Genomic DNA, 14,194 nt, shown 5'->3' on the forward strand with positions numbered 1-14,194 from the left:
AAATTTGAAGGTAATGAAACAATATTTGAAAGGCCTTTAAAAAGGCACAACTGTTAGGATGAAGTTAACTTGAGACTACATTCATGGTCGTCAACATCCGACACTCGAAAGGAAAAGGAGAAAAAAGTATGTCGAGCTCCTTGAAGAAGAACTCACACATAAAAGTAAATTTTTTCTATTAGTACTTGGTTTCATAAAAATTGTATCACTAGGATCACAAGCCTCAGACATGATAAACTCACTCATACTATCAGAACAGATACTGAAAGAGGAAATAAATTCCTTGATGACTTTTCTAGAGGTAAATTCGAAAGGGTAAACAATAACCTCCCCTGAAACCCAAAAGTACTCAAAATCCATGACTGGATGAAACTTATATGTTCTCTTCCTCTTGACAAGGGGAGAAGATTGTCTCTAAAATATTGATTTCTCGCATATTTATAAAAACGTTCTTATCATTACGAACAAATGTAATAAATAAATTAACATTTCAAATTTATTCCTAACATTTAAATATGTTAAGCATTATCATTTAGGTCAAATCTAAGGATCAAAATCATGAATAAAGATTCAAACTTTAAGAATAAAATGATAATATCAATCTCAATCAAGAACATAATATTATAAATAAATATCACCTCAATATATAAGAGTTTGAACATATTACTCTCAATCTCAATGGAAGACTTAGCCACTCATATTGGCCATTACAAGCATGGAAAGCAAGAAAAGAAGATCCAAAATATTTCTCTTTAACGGTTGTCTACTTTAGGGTTTCCTATCTCTGATTATCCTCCCTATGTCCTCTAGGTTCATGCCTTACGCCTTCTATTTAACCTAATTTGATGTAGGTTAGGTGACATCTCGCTTAAGTGAGATACTACTTGTTTAAGCGAGTTCAATGAGAAAAAGCTCAACTTCACTGTAGTGAACTCGCTTAAGCGAGCCTGAACGAGTCTTGGGTGAGTTTGCTCCAGAGAACAAGTTTCCTTCTGGAATGATTTTGCTTGGGCGAGTTTTCAATGCTCCAACTTTGTTTTTCTCTTTTTCTTCAACTTGTCCATTCTCCTTTAGCTCTTTTATCTCCATTTTCTTCTAGATTCCTGAAATTAGCAAAAACTTGGGAATAAATCATTCTTATTCATCTCATAATTCAAAGAAATGTAAAAAGGTTCAAATTCCTAAATTAGAGGTTGAATTATAACTCTATTGACAATTAAAGTTCATTAGTGCCTATCTTTTTTGCATGAATTATCTCTAAACAATGGCACTTATCATTGGGCCCAACAACTTTCATTTCCTCATAAGAGGAAACTTTAGGTTGGATTACCACTACCATCCTCACTAGAGGGAGTGATGGGAGATATTGGAAAAGAAACTTCCTCTATGACATTTTCCTATTGGGCAGAGTTAGTATGACTCGAGGAAGAATCCTCCCCCAATACCTATAACTTATCTACTTACTAAAGGATTATCTACATCAGAAGAATCATAAAGCAAGGGGGAGGAGGCCATTGAGAGCATACCTAGGCAAAGATGGTTGGAAACAATGACATTCAAATCAAGTGCAGTCTAATAAAACCAAACCTAATCTAATCAAATTTCACGCAACCGTATAACTTAGATGCTTATAGTAGTAATTGATCAAATCATATAACTCAGATGTCTATGTAGTAATTATTGATTGAATGATATATTTCATTTATTTTACATATCTTTTTCAAAAGCCAAGCCCAGACCTATATAGGCTTATAAATACAAAATAACTCTTCATGGAGTACTCACTCAATTTTCATACTCAATTATACACTCGTAATTCTTTACACTCTTATTGACTTGAGTGACAAAGAGTCTTCTGCAATTGAATCTCCCCTCATTGTCTTTGTCCAAATCAGTCATCATACCTCAAAGCAAAAGCTCAGCTTGCAAGGCGGACCATCATCTTCCACCTCGAGATTCCAATACTCATTTCCACTAAGAACAATATACATATCATTGTTGGTTTGTTTGTCTCTATTATTCTTTTTAGCATTCAAAGAGATATGTTTTTTTTATTCATTTCTTTTATCAAAAATTTTAATTGGAGAATATAATAAACTCCACTTTATGAAAAAGCTTCAACCTACTATTAAAAATATATATGTATTCATTAATAAAAAAAAATATCCTCCTCGTCTAAGTTTTTATCATTGATTCATTCATTTGTATGTCATAATAATAAATGTTTTTGTTATATTTCAGTGAAAACAATTATGTATTAGCCCTCTTTGTATTAGATATAAAAAATTGTGGCTTTGTAAATTAGTCTTATCTTTAACTAGTGTGAGATTTCCAGTACACCTTCTTATATTAAGCATAGGAATCAAGAGATATTCCGATAAATTGAAATCTCGATTAGGATAGACTCTTAATTATTCACATACCATATTAGAGTTGTGAGTTTAAGCGTAACCCAACCCCCATAAAATAAGTAAGGTAAAATTTGTCACACTTATATTATAATTTGATCTTATACCTGGTCGAATAAGATGAGAACATCAAACGTGACGTGAGAATCGAGGAAGTTCAATAAAAAACACAATAAATCCAAATAATGACTTTAATGATTTTAATATTGCATTGAAAAATGATTTTAAAATAATCTCATTATTTATATTACTTTGAGTTTGAAGGGGTTGGCATTTACAAGATTAGTTACAAAATTTTCATTTACTAATAGAAAGATGGGGTAATTTAAAAAATTCTATTACAAATTATTGTCTTATAAAGTTTAAGTTTATGTGATACCAATTTTTCGATTTCTAATTTTGAAACAAGAAAACCCATTTTATTTTTCAAGTTTATGATTTTTTATTTCTTTTTAATCAGAAATTCTTATTACATATATTAATAGGTTTTTCACATTTAAAAATACTTAGAAAACATTTTTTTTTCGTATGTGTTTAGGTAGTATTTCACTTGTCATAAAAAAATATACAAATGTTTCAGCTTTTAATCTCCAAGATTACGTTGTTTGTATACACTCTATGACTCTTATTAATAAAATATATGACGTATTATTGGTTTAGAGTGAACGCAGGAATTTATTGGTATACATAATATTTATTTACAAAATGAAAATATATATAGCTTCATTACTTGGTCTCTAAGGAAACATCTTGGTCTCTATGGAAACATCTTGTAATTGTGAAATTAAAATAAAATGTACCTAAAATTGTATTATTTATTAATGAATCTGAAATGTCTCGGCTCACCTAATATCAACCGACATATCTTTAAAAGCATTAAGGTTAAATGATGGTTAATAAGGTTAAATTGTACTAAAAGTTAATTAATACACCATTAGTCATGATGCACATGTTAATCTCAACTCAACAATAATAGGATTCATCACAACCATATAAATAGACACAACAATCAAGATCAAGATACGTCATTATTGTGCATTTATTACATAGAATACCCTTACTACTTGAGTATCAGAACACATATTTTGCAAGTGTCCTCTTGATCGAGAGTCGAAGATAAAGAGTTAAAAACAAGGCAGAAAGCATAATAAAGTGAAAGAAGTAATTGTTCAACCAGTAGAAGATTCTTTCGATCCCTCTATACAAGAATAATTAATAAATCATAAAAGTATATTATATATATATATATATATATATATATATATATATATATATTAAGGTGAGAAAGATTGGTAAATGTGAGAAAGATTTCACTCTATACACGTCATGTTTTGTCTTGCCTGATTTGGAATAACAATAAAATGCTTTAACGGTATTTATTGCTCTCTATGAAGTAAAATCTCATATACATCTTCATCTACAATATTTTATAAATATAACATTTTTGTCTTTTATATTTTTTTTATGTGAGAAGGCTAACTCACTTCTACATGAAACAAGAAAAAAATTCTGATAATTTTTCAATGTCAAGCTAACTACCATTTTTATGGAATTAGTGGCGAATTAAATCCAAATTGAATGGTTCATTATATTATAGGTAATTATTATTTATTAATAGTTATAGTTGTAATTAAAATAAAAATAATTACTTATATATTTTAATTTTACTATAAAAAAATATTAAAAAAAATTATTCAAAGATCATAATTAGCATTGTTATGAAAAGGAAATCCCCAAATAGTAGTGGGATAGCTCACCCCATTTTTTTACCTAATTAGTTTTTGAAATAACAGCTTTATAATTATTATTTTTAAAAATAAGATTTTATGGATGGGATTGTATATTTATAGAGGATCCAAGACTTAATATTAAATCTTTTACAACTCTTTAATCTCAACTTCGAAATGTTTAGTCTATTAATATTTCACATCTATAAAAAAAATATATGGGAGATAGAAGTATTAAAATGAGTAACCACTTCATTAAATTGTATTTGTCGTCATGTCAATCTGTCATTTTAACTCAATTTAAAAGAAAAAAAAATCACATATAAGAAAATAGAATATATTCTTAAAATTCAAATCATATCAATTATATTAATTTTAATTTTAAATATAATATTTTGATATATTAAATATATACATATTTTAATATAATATTACTTTAATTTTAAATAAAATATATATTTTTTTTATAAAAATAGGTCGAATCATTAGCCTATAGACTAATATGACCTAAATCCATTTAAATTACAAATTAACTGAATTTGACAAAAAATAATACTTTAATTTAGACTAATATGGGATTACACATTGTGGAATTTATGAAAACATGCACTCAGAAAATAAGGAAAAAATATATTTGTCAAGTGACTTTCCTATATACTCTTTTCTTAAGAAGAGAATAATATCCCACAAATATACGTTCTTTTTTTTCATATAATTTGATTCAAATATGTAAGTTCATTTCCTTCTTCAATTATATTAGATCTTTTAATCTTTAATCTGAACATAGCATTATATTCTTTTTATTTGATTCATCTACTTAAACTCATTTTGATATTATAAATAGATAAAAATGAGTAAATTATAGTGTAAGTAGATAAAAATGTTGATATGGAAAGATTGAGACTTTGTACTGGCCATAAGTTGTGGGGAGTAAAATGAACGTTAAAATAAAAAAATAATAATTAACTTTGAGGACTTTGGACTTCAAAAGTTTGGAAGTTGGTTGAATAATTGTTCAAACGAACCATCATGTTAGTAAACATCAGTTAGTTATGTGACGAGAATTTGACGAGGACTGAATCAAGTTCTTGTGGTGCCCAATTCAGAATTCAGAAGGAAAGAAAGAGAGTGATAGATTTAGAATTTCTTGAATCACCTTTTATATTTTCTAAACCTGATGCCACGCCAAGTTTAGAGTCTCTGAAACCAACAAATTGCTTCTGTTTTTCTTTCCCTCTTAGGTTACTATGGTTACCTAACTCTTATTCTACTTGTTTAGTTAAAAGGCATGCAAATACTTGGTGGAGTCCCAAAAAAGCAATAACTTTTGAATGAGCCCCGCGTCACTGGTCCAAGAAAAAACCAAGAAAAACGAGACTTGGTGTCTTCGTTTCGTTCACGTAACATTTCCTTTTGTTATTCTACTTGTATCTATCTAATCATAGATTTTTTGTGTCTTGGTTGAAGACACCTAAACATACATTCACACTCTTCCACGCAACGCAAGTAAACCAAGATTTGTGCACATTTATGGGACCTCTGTTACTGCTCAATACTCTATCCAAGTCGTGTTTACCCATAACTTATTGTATGACTTGTGTTTTCCATGTAACTGTCTTACTTGAATTTATCAATACCAGCCAAGTCAATAAAACTTCATTTGAGTGTCAAATACTCAACTTAAATGGCTTTATTAATCTAAATTGAAGATAAGGCCATTAAATGGAGGTATGAAATTGAGTTAAATTTTAATTTGTAAGTAGATATTAAAAATTTTCATAGTAGGAGTTAGTTGATTTTATTGTGTCATTTACTATCAAATTATTATCGAATCACTTATGTATTTACCTTCACACAAGTTAACAACTTCAATTTAAAATGGACATGTTGAAAATTTTATATCAACTAAAAATAAAATGAATTCATAATATATAAGTGGATGTAAATTTCACATTATAAATCAATAAAAAAATAAATAAAATTTTATAAGATTGAATTAGACTTAAAAAAAAAATTTAAAAATAAATTTTTTTTTTATAAAATTTGATTTACTTCATAAGAAAATTATACTTTTACCTTTTTTTTAATTTTATGGTATGAAGTGGATTGAAATTTAAGTACATATTTTAAGATGCCAATGAACCTTATTTTTTTTTCTCTGTTTGACATTTTTTTCATCAAAGTGTAAACTACTAATCATAATGTTTGTCTATGACCACATGCCACACACAAATTCATGGTCTGGAATCGTGATATTCTATCGTCACTGTATTTGGCCAATTTATATAGAAAAAATAGAGAGAAGGATGACATGGATGCATGTGAGATCTGTTTCTATGATTGTTCCAAGTGGTTTTGGTGGTTTTATTAGAAATGATCATATATTAATATCCTCAACAATATAAACATATATTTTATACTTCAATAATTTAATTTTTTATTTTATTTTATTTTTTAATTTAAAAATATTATTATAAAGGTTTAATTACATTTTTCGTCCCTATATTTATAGCCAATAGTCAATTTGGTACAATGGTTTTTAAAAAATTCAATTTGGTCCCTAAGTTTTTTAAAATATATTCAAAATGGTCCTTTCGGTTAAATATCACCAAATGACGTTAAGTGGTGCTTATGTGGCAAACACGTGTAAGTGTAAGTTACGTGATTGTGCTTACATTACTTTGGTGAATACTGAATTAGAGTTTAGGTTATTCAAATTGGGGATTTCGAATTTATGATTTAGGGTTTCTAATACGAGGATTGCTCCCCTGGTTGGATTCTGTGGTGCGCTTCCCTACTTCGATTCCATTCAGAGGTGTGCTCCTTTCATTCGATTCTGTGGTGCGAGTGAAATAAAAAAACAGAACCACTATGAAACTAAGTCAAAAATTACTAACCTTATAAAGGAGCAACCACATAACGACACCACGGTCTGGATCACAATCGCTGTCCCTTCACCACCTCTGAACCGCACCACATAATCGCTCCTCCAAATCGACCATGGGAACGCAACTCACCATCGTAACTCACGATCGCACCACAGAATCGAATGAGGGGAGCACACCTCCGAATAGAATCGAAGCAGGGAAGCGCATCACAGAATCCAACCAGGGGAGCAATCCTCGTATCAGAAACCCTAAATCAGAAATTCGAAATCCCCAATTTGAATAACCTAAACCCTAATTCAGTATTCACCAAAGTAATGTAAGCACAATCCACGTAACTTACACGTGTCTGCCACATAAGCACCACTTAACGCCCTTTGGTGATATTTAATAGAAATGACCATTTTGAATACATTTTAAAAAACTTAGGATCAAATTGAATTTTTTAAAAACCATTATACCAAATTGACTATTGGCTATAAATATAGGGACGAAAAAGGTAATTAATTCTATTATAAATAATGTCAAATGTATGTTATTTAGTATTCATAATATTAACAAAGTTTTTTTTTTTTACCAGTTCGCGGCTTGCTGTAGTGAGATCTGTTATTGTGATAGTTCCCAGTGCATTAAAAAAAATGCTTGAATTTTGGATTAAAACATGTGATACAAATACAAATTTATTTTTTATATTATTTTTTTAAAACAATCATGTTTAAATATAAAACATTTGATATTTATAAATAATTAGTGTTTAAATAAATATATGAAATATTTCGCTTAATGTTACATACTATTATTATTTTACATTTTTATTGTGAAGTCTCTTTCTGTGCATTTTGTTATCATACTTACATGTTATCATTATTATGTAAGTAACAAATCAGTAAAATATTAAAAATATATACAAAGAAATTTGAAAACTTGACAAAATATGCGACAAAAAAATTAGTAGTAGGGTAGTTGTGATGGAATGATAAAATGTATAATTATGTTAAAAACTATACAACTAAGCTTAAATAATTTATAATGTTGAAGTCATAAGTGATGGTAAGATCCATAAGCCTGTAACAAAATTAAAAACGGCAACATAAGAAAGAGGAAGAAGCAGCAGTCAAACATAAGAACAGATTAAGGTCTGGCTGGCTACCATTTTAAACATAGGTCAAATCATGTGACTCGTGTCATTAAGGCAGATCCAAACTATTATTTATTTTCAATGGTTAATAATTTGATGCCTCAAGTAGCAAATTAATATATATATATATATATATATATATTAAGATTTTGGAAGAGTTAAGATATGGTTAGCAATTGTCAAAAAAACCATGTGAATGCGTCGGTGGTAGTACAGTAGTTTCTCTCTCTGTTTATTATTAGTTTTTTTCTTAATATTATTAGCTGTATGAATTCTTTACTCATAAGTTATAATAAGTCAATGTTTTGTACTTGATGATTGATAATTGAAGTAAAGTCAGATTTTAACTCTGTAGAAAGAAAATTTTAAAATTGTTTTTAAATATTTTAACTTTTTAGATCTATAAATGTTTAAGTATATAAAACAATTGCATATGTTAACCTTTTGAAGCTTAAGTTTTTGTGGGTAGATAAGAGATATTTGTAGCTTATATTTTATTTCAGGTGTATCTTCTACATGTATTAGAATCTTCTTGGTCAGGTAATTTAAATTTTGATTCTTGAACATACAGAGTATATTATATTATTACCATCTTATTTTAGGTCCATAGAATCCTTGGACAGAGAAACATGTTCTTCTTATATTTTTATCTAACAAAGTTTTTAAAAATGTATGGTTCATGATAGTATGAAAGTACTGCATTCAATTCAGATTATAAGGTGAGAGGGATGAAGTGCACGAGGACAGACTCTGCATCTGGATCTCTAATCATTGTCAAATTTATATTCAGTTAATTTTAAAAAAATCCATTTTTTGTTTTGTTTTTATTTTCTCTTTTTGTTTTTTAAGAAGACAAAATACTTGTTTTCTACACATGGTTTGTCTTCTCAGAAATAATATAATGTATTTCCTTTTCCCGACCATCCCTATGCATGTATTCCGTAAAAGAAGAAAGAACGGTAGGACATGATGTTGTTTTAAGTACATTATTATGTTCTTACAAAATTAAGGAACTTCAAAAGAAAAATATAAAAAAAATAATAATAATAATAATAATAATAAAATAAATAAAATAAAAAATATATATATATATATAAGATAATTCACGGGAACTACAAAGTGATTCTAATTATATCATTATCAAGTATGATATCATGTCATTTTTTATATTATATTTTTTGTCTTAATAATAATAAAGTAAAAAAACAAAAAGAGGATTAAAGAAAATACTTTACTGATAAGAGAATGTTTATAAAAAAAAAACTCTCAGTGGTATTTATACAAAGATTACTAAGTGATATTTATACAAATATTACTAAAATTGGTATAATTATATTTTTTTCTCTATATTTGGAGTTAATATTCAATTTAATATAGTGATTTAAAAAAAAATCAATTTGGTCCCTTTCATTAAGTTTTCACCAACGGCATTAACTGTTGATGATATAGTGCACACAGTGACATTAATTTGCACACGTGAACTAAACGAAATTTTAGGATTTGAAAATTGGAAAAAGAAGATTGAGAAAGAGGGAGGTGGAGGCGACACTACATTAGAATTCTTAATACCAAGAAGGAGAAGAGTAACATATATGCAACCCATCTTGTTGCTTTTCACTACAATAATTGATGGGGAAGTTTCATGTTTGATGAAATAGTCACAACAAAACAAATGAGATTGACATGCCAAAGTTTCTTGTTTGGTCTTACATTTTGGAGCCAAGGTTCCAAAACATGTTTGTAAGCAAAACAACTACAATAGTGGATAATAAAAATCTTAGGACAGCGTATTGAGAATTGTGTCAGTAAGACCAATGTTGTTTCCATAAGCAAGCCATGTATTGAGTGAAGAATGAAGTTAAGTAATGTGAAGAAAAATAAGGGTCTTTTGAATCACGAGATGGAGTACTCAACTCTTTAAGAAATGTTTTAGTTCTCGTGAGTCAAATGCCAAAGATCATATATCAGCAACCATTCTACTTTTTAACTAAAAATAATTCTAATAATAAACAAAACATTACAACACTTTTAGACTCTAGTCGCGCCCTTCCCTTGACTTCATCACCACAGTTGCTAAGCCATCTCCACCTCCCTCTCTCTCAATCTTCTTTTTCCAATTTCCAAAGCCTAAAATTTCCTTCATTCCATGTGTGCAAACCAATGCCACTGTGTGCGCCACATCATCAATAGTTAACGTCATTGGTGAAAACTAAAACTTAACTGAAGGGATCAAATTGAACATCTTTAAGACATTTATAAAAAACACATACTAGATGGTCTAAGTTCTCCTTAACATTAGACGATTTACGGTTTGATTAAGCTATTGAGTCAATCATCACAATTATCCACATTAACTCCAAATAATGGAAGAGCTTACAACTTTAACTTTCTTTTTCCTTAAACGAAAAATGAATCAGTTTCAAACAATGTATGAACCTAGATCTTGGCAAGGACTTCATAAACACATTGTTGGGATTTTTTTCTAAGTCTATCTCTTGATTCTTATCACTCCATACTCAATAACGTCTCTCACAAAATGCAGTTTGATGACTATGTATTTCGTCCTCTCGTAGTAAATTTAATGATAAACTAGATATATAATACTTTGATTATCACAGTGATCAGTTTTTAAATTTCTAATTACATAACTTACTATTAGTTATGAGTTATGTGGTGAGAAGATAATCCAACAAATATAATTTCATGATTAAGAATAATACAAATTGTAAATAGAATGAATGGCAAGTGATCCTCCTATTCAAGTTTTGTATATGTAAATCACAGCACAATCTATTCAAGTTTTGTATATCTAAATCACTGCACAATCGCATATGTAATAGGAAGCAAGGTATTAAGAATTGTAAAAACTAGTCTTTTATAGAATTTGTTCGGTTTTGTTACAGAATGAGTGTTAAGATTAATTAAATGTTTAAGATACCAATTATACTAACAAAATTTTCTTAATACCAATTTTAGCGGATATAAATTTAAAAGAAGCAAATAACCGTTTTCAATTTTCAAAACATTGTTTACTTAAAATGTTAATTAGATTTATCAAGTATAGAATTTGGTATGCAATAAAAAATCTGATATATAATATGTTGGATATTGTTTACATAGACTTTTTTTATAAGATTTTTTAGAGAAAATAAATATCTTTTTTAAGTATACACAAATTATTTTCTTTTAAAAACAACTAAATGATAAAACTTCTACAAAATAACTTCATTATTTTTTTCTTATTTTTTTATTTTCAAAATTCTTACAATAAAATTTGTCCAAATATACCTTTATTAATTTTGGTTTTCATGCATAATCATGATCACCATTCTATTATTCTCAAGTGAGTAATAAAATAATTTTTTTCTACAACAAAAATTAATACTATAATTTTGCTAAAATTTGTAAAACACTGTGGATAAAGAGTAATGTTTATTGTATTTTTGTTTACATAAATAATATATTTTTTTAACATCTAAAACTAATAATTGATATTGCACATTAAATATTTAAAAAATATTTTATTTCTTTTATCTAATTAAATATATTTTAAATATTTTAATATATTTAATAATATAATTAATATTTAAAAATTATTCTTATGATATTTTATACATGTACATATTTATTCAAATGTACTAGAATTGATGACGATATCCCAATTTAAGGCCGAATGAGCCCATTTCGTATTCTTCAGTTCAAGCAGACTGTTTGGGCCCAAGTTCCAATTGACACTTCGCTGTCTAAACAGACTGTTGGGCCAACTTTGAAGATATTATTAGATTGTTAATGACAAAAATAAAAGTATATTACATAGTTTTTTGTTTTTTTTTGTGTGAGAATATCACCTAACTTATTTAACTTTTTCTAAATTTATGGTAAGTGCTTGCTCAATCCAAGATTCTTATAAAAAGGAATATTACATTGCTAATGTTGCAAATTTGAAATGATCCTAGATTTTAAAATAACATAATTAACTATATTAAAATAAGATAATTAACAATTTAACTCATCACCTTACTTTTTTTTGTCACTTCTTACCCATTAGCTTTTTAAATCAATTATCTCATATATAAAATATTATCATCTCACTTCACAAATATAGTAAATTTTAATTTAAATATTATCTTCTTTTATTTATCACTACGTTTTTTTCTATTTAATTATTCATTTTATAAAGTTCAATTTTAGATTCTCCTTCCTCAATTGTTACCACAATTTGTTATAAAATATTGACAAGTTTTTCAAAGAGTTTTCCACTAGAGAAAAATATGAAATTTACTTGTACATATTAGGTTTCTGTAGTATTGGTCAGTTTTGACCAAACTTGAACCAATTAAGTCTCTCTCTTAGACTTTTGAATAGTCATTCTTTGGAGTCATATAAAGAAGGTACTTCACTAGTTCATGGATGTTTCAATGGAGCTTTCCTGTTTGAGAAGACTATAAAAAGTACATGCACTTTGTTTTACTCAAACTATTTTCAACAGATGTCATTCTAAAGATGTTTATGCATGTGTGAATCTAACTTTACCTATAACTATTTTATGAAATACTATTTAGATTTGGTTCACATACCAATAAGTTAAATAGTAAGCAATAGCATGGTAATGCTGCAATTGGAGGCTCCTATTGTATAAAGTCACATAATGATTTGATCTCACATAGAGGTAAAGATCACTGATTTTATATATATATATATATATATATATATATATAATTTTTACAGCTTGATTTGTATTTTGTAATTTTTTTTATAATAAAATTGTAATTTAAATCATGAATACTTATAAATTAATTTTTATTATGTAGATATTTGTCCACTTGTTGTTGGGAATCCCTCCTTAATTTGATGGACCAATGAATATCGGTAAAACTATTGTGGGGCAGTTGAATTATTAATACCCTCAATTAAGTCAATTAAGAATTAAGTGGGAGAATTGTTGAGAATCTCTCCTTAATTTAATGCGAGATTATGATTAAATAATATTGGTAATCAATGTGATGGCCATTAAAACAAATTTTGAAAATTGTAACTCTCTCTTGAAAATGTAATGAGCATTAATCTCTTTGCGAAGAAGCCTTCCTCTCATTCTCTGTAAGAAGGAAAAATGAGAAAAGCAACATAGAGAGAAAAAAAAAGAGTAGATATCTACCATAATTGTGAGATTAGAAATCCTAGCTAAATGTTAGAGAGACTTTGTATTCCATTCTTTTTGGGTGAGATTAGATATCTTAGTGAGATGCTAGAGAAACTTTGTATTTCATCATTGTTAGTGAGATTGAGTGTTATACTCAAATAGTGAAAGGAACAAATATTGTAATCTCACTTTCATAATGAAAGTGTTTTTTATCATAATGGTGAGATTATGAATTCTACGGAGATGCTAGAGAGACATTGAATTTCATCTTTATTGGGTTAGAGAGACATTGAATTTCATCCTTATTGGGTGAGATTGAGTGTTATCCTCACAGAGTGTGAGGAACAAATATTGTAATCTCACTTTCATAGTGGAGGCGTTTTCACCAAAATGGTGAGATTATAAATCCTAATGAGATGCTAGAGAGACAGTAGATTATATTCTTGTTGGATGAGATTGAGTGTTATCCTTACAGAATGAGAAGAAACAAATATTGTAATTCAACTCTCACAATGGAAACATAATTTTCCCAACACTTATCTACTTATTTATTCTCTTATTACTAAAACAAGTTTATGTATTTTCTCATCAAAAATATGCGTTATTTTTAGTAATATTTCACCTTTAACTAACTTCATGACCAAGTTCCACTACTTGTACTAAAATATCCTATTATTCTAGATAAAATCAGATATAACTATTGTAAAATTTAAATAAACATTGAAATCATCTATATAGAAAATCTCATTCAAAATGTTGTGGTTGGAAATAACTTTTTCATTAAAATTCTTTCATCACAACAAATTCTAATTAAATAACTTAACACATAAAGTAATAATTTATTCATTTAGTTAAAAACAATAATAAAATAATATTCACATTATTAATTATGATAC

The sequence above is a fragment of the Phaseolus vulgaris genome, chromosome 7 (assembly GCF_000499845.2).
Source record: "Phaseolus vulgaris cultivar G19833 chromosome 7, P. vulgaris v2.0, whole genome shotgun sequence".
Classification (NCBI taxonomy): domain Eukaryota; kingdom Viridiplantae; phylum Streptophyta; class Magnoliopsida; order Fabales; family Fabaceae; genus Phaseolus; species Phaseolus vulgaris.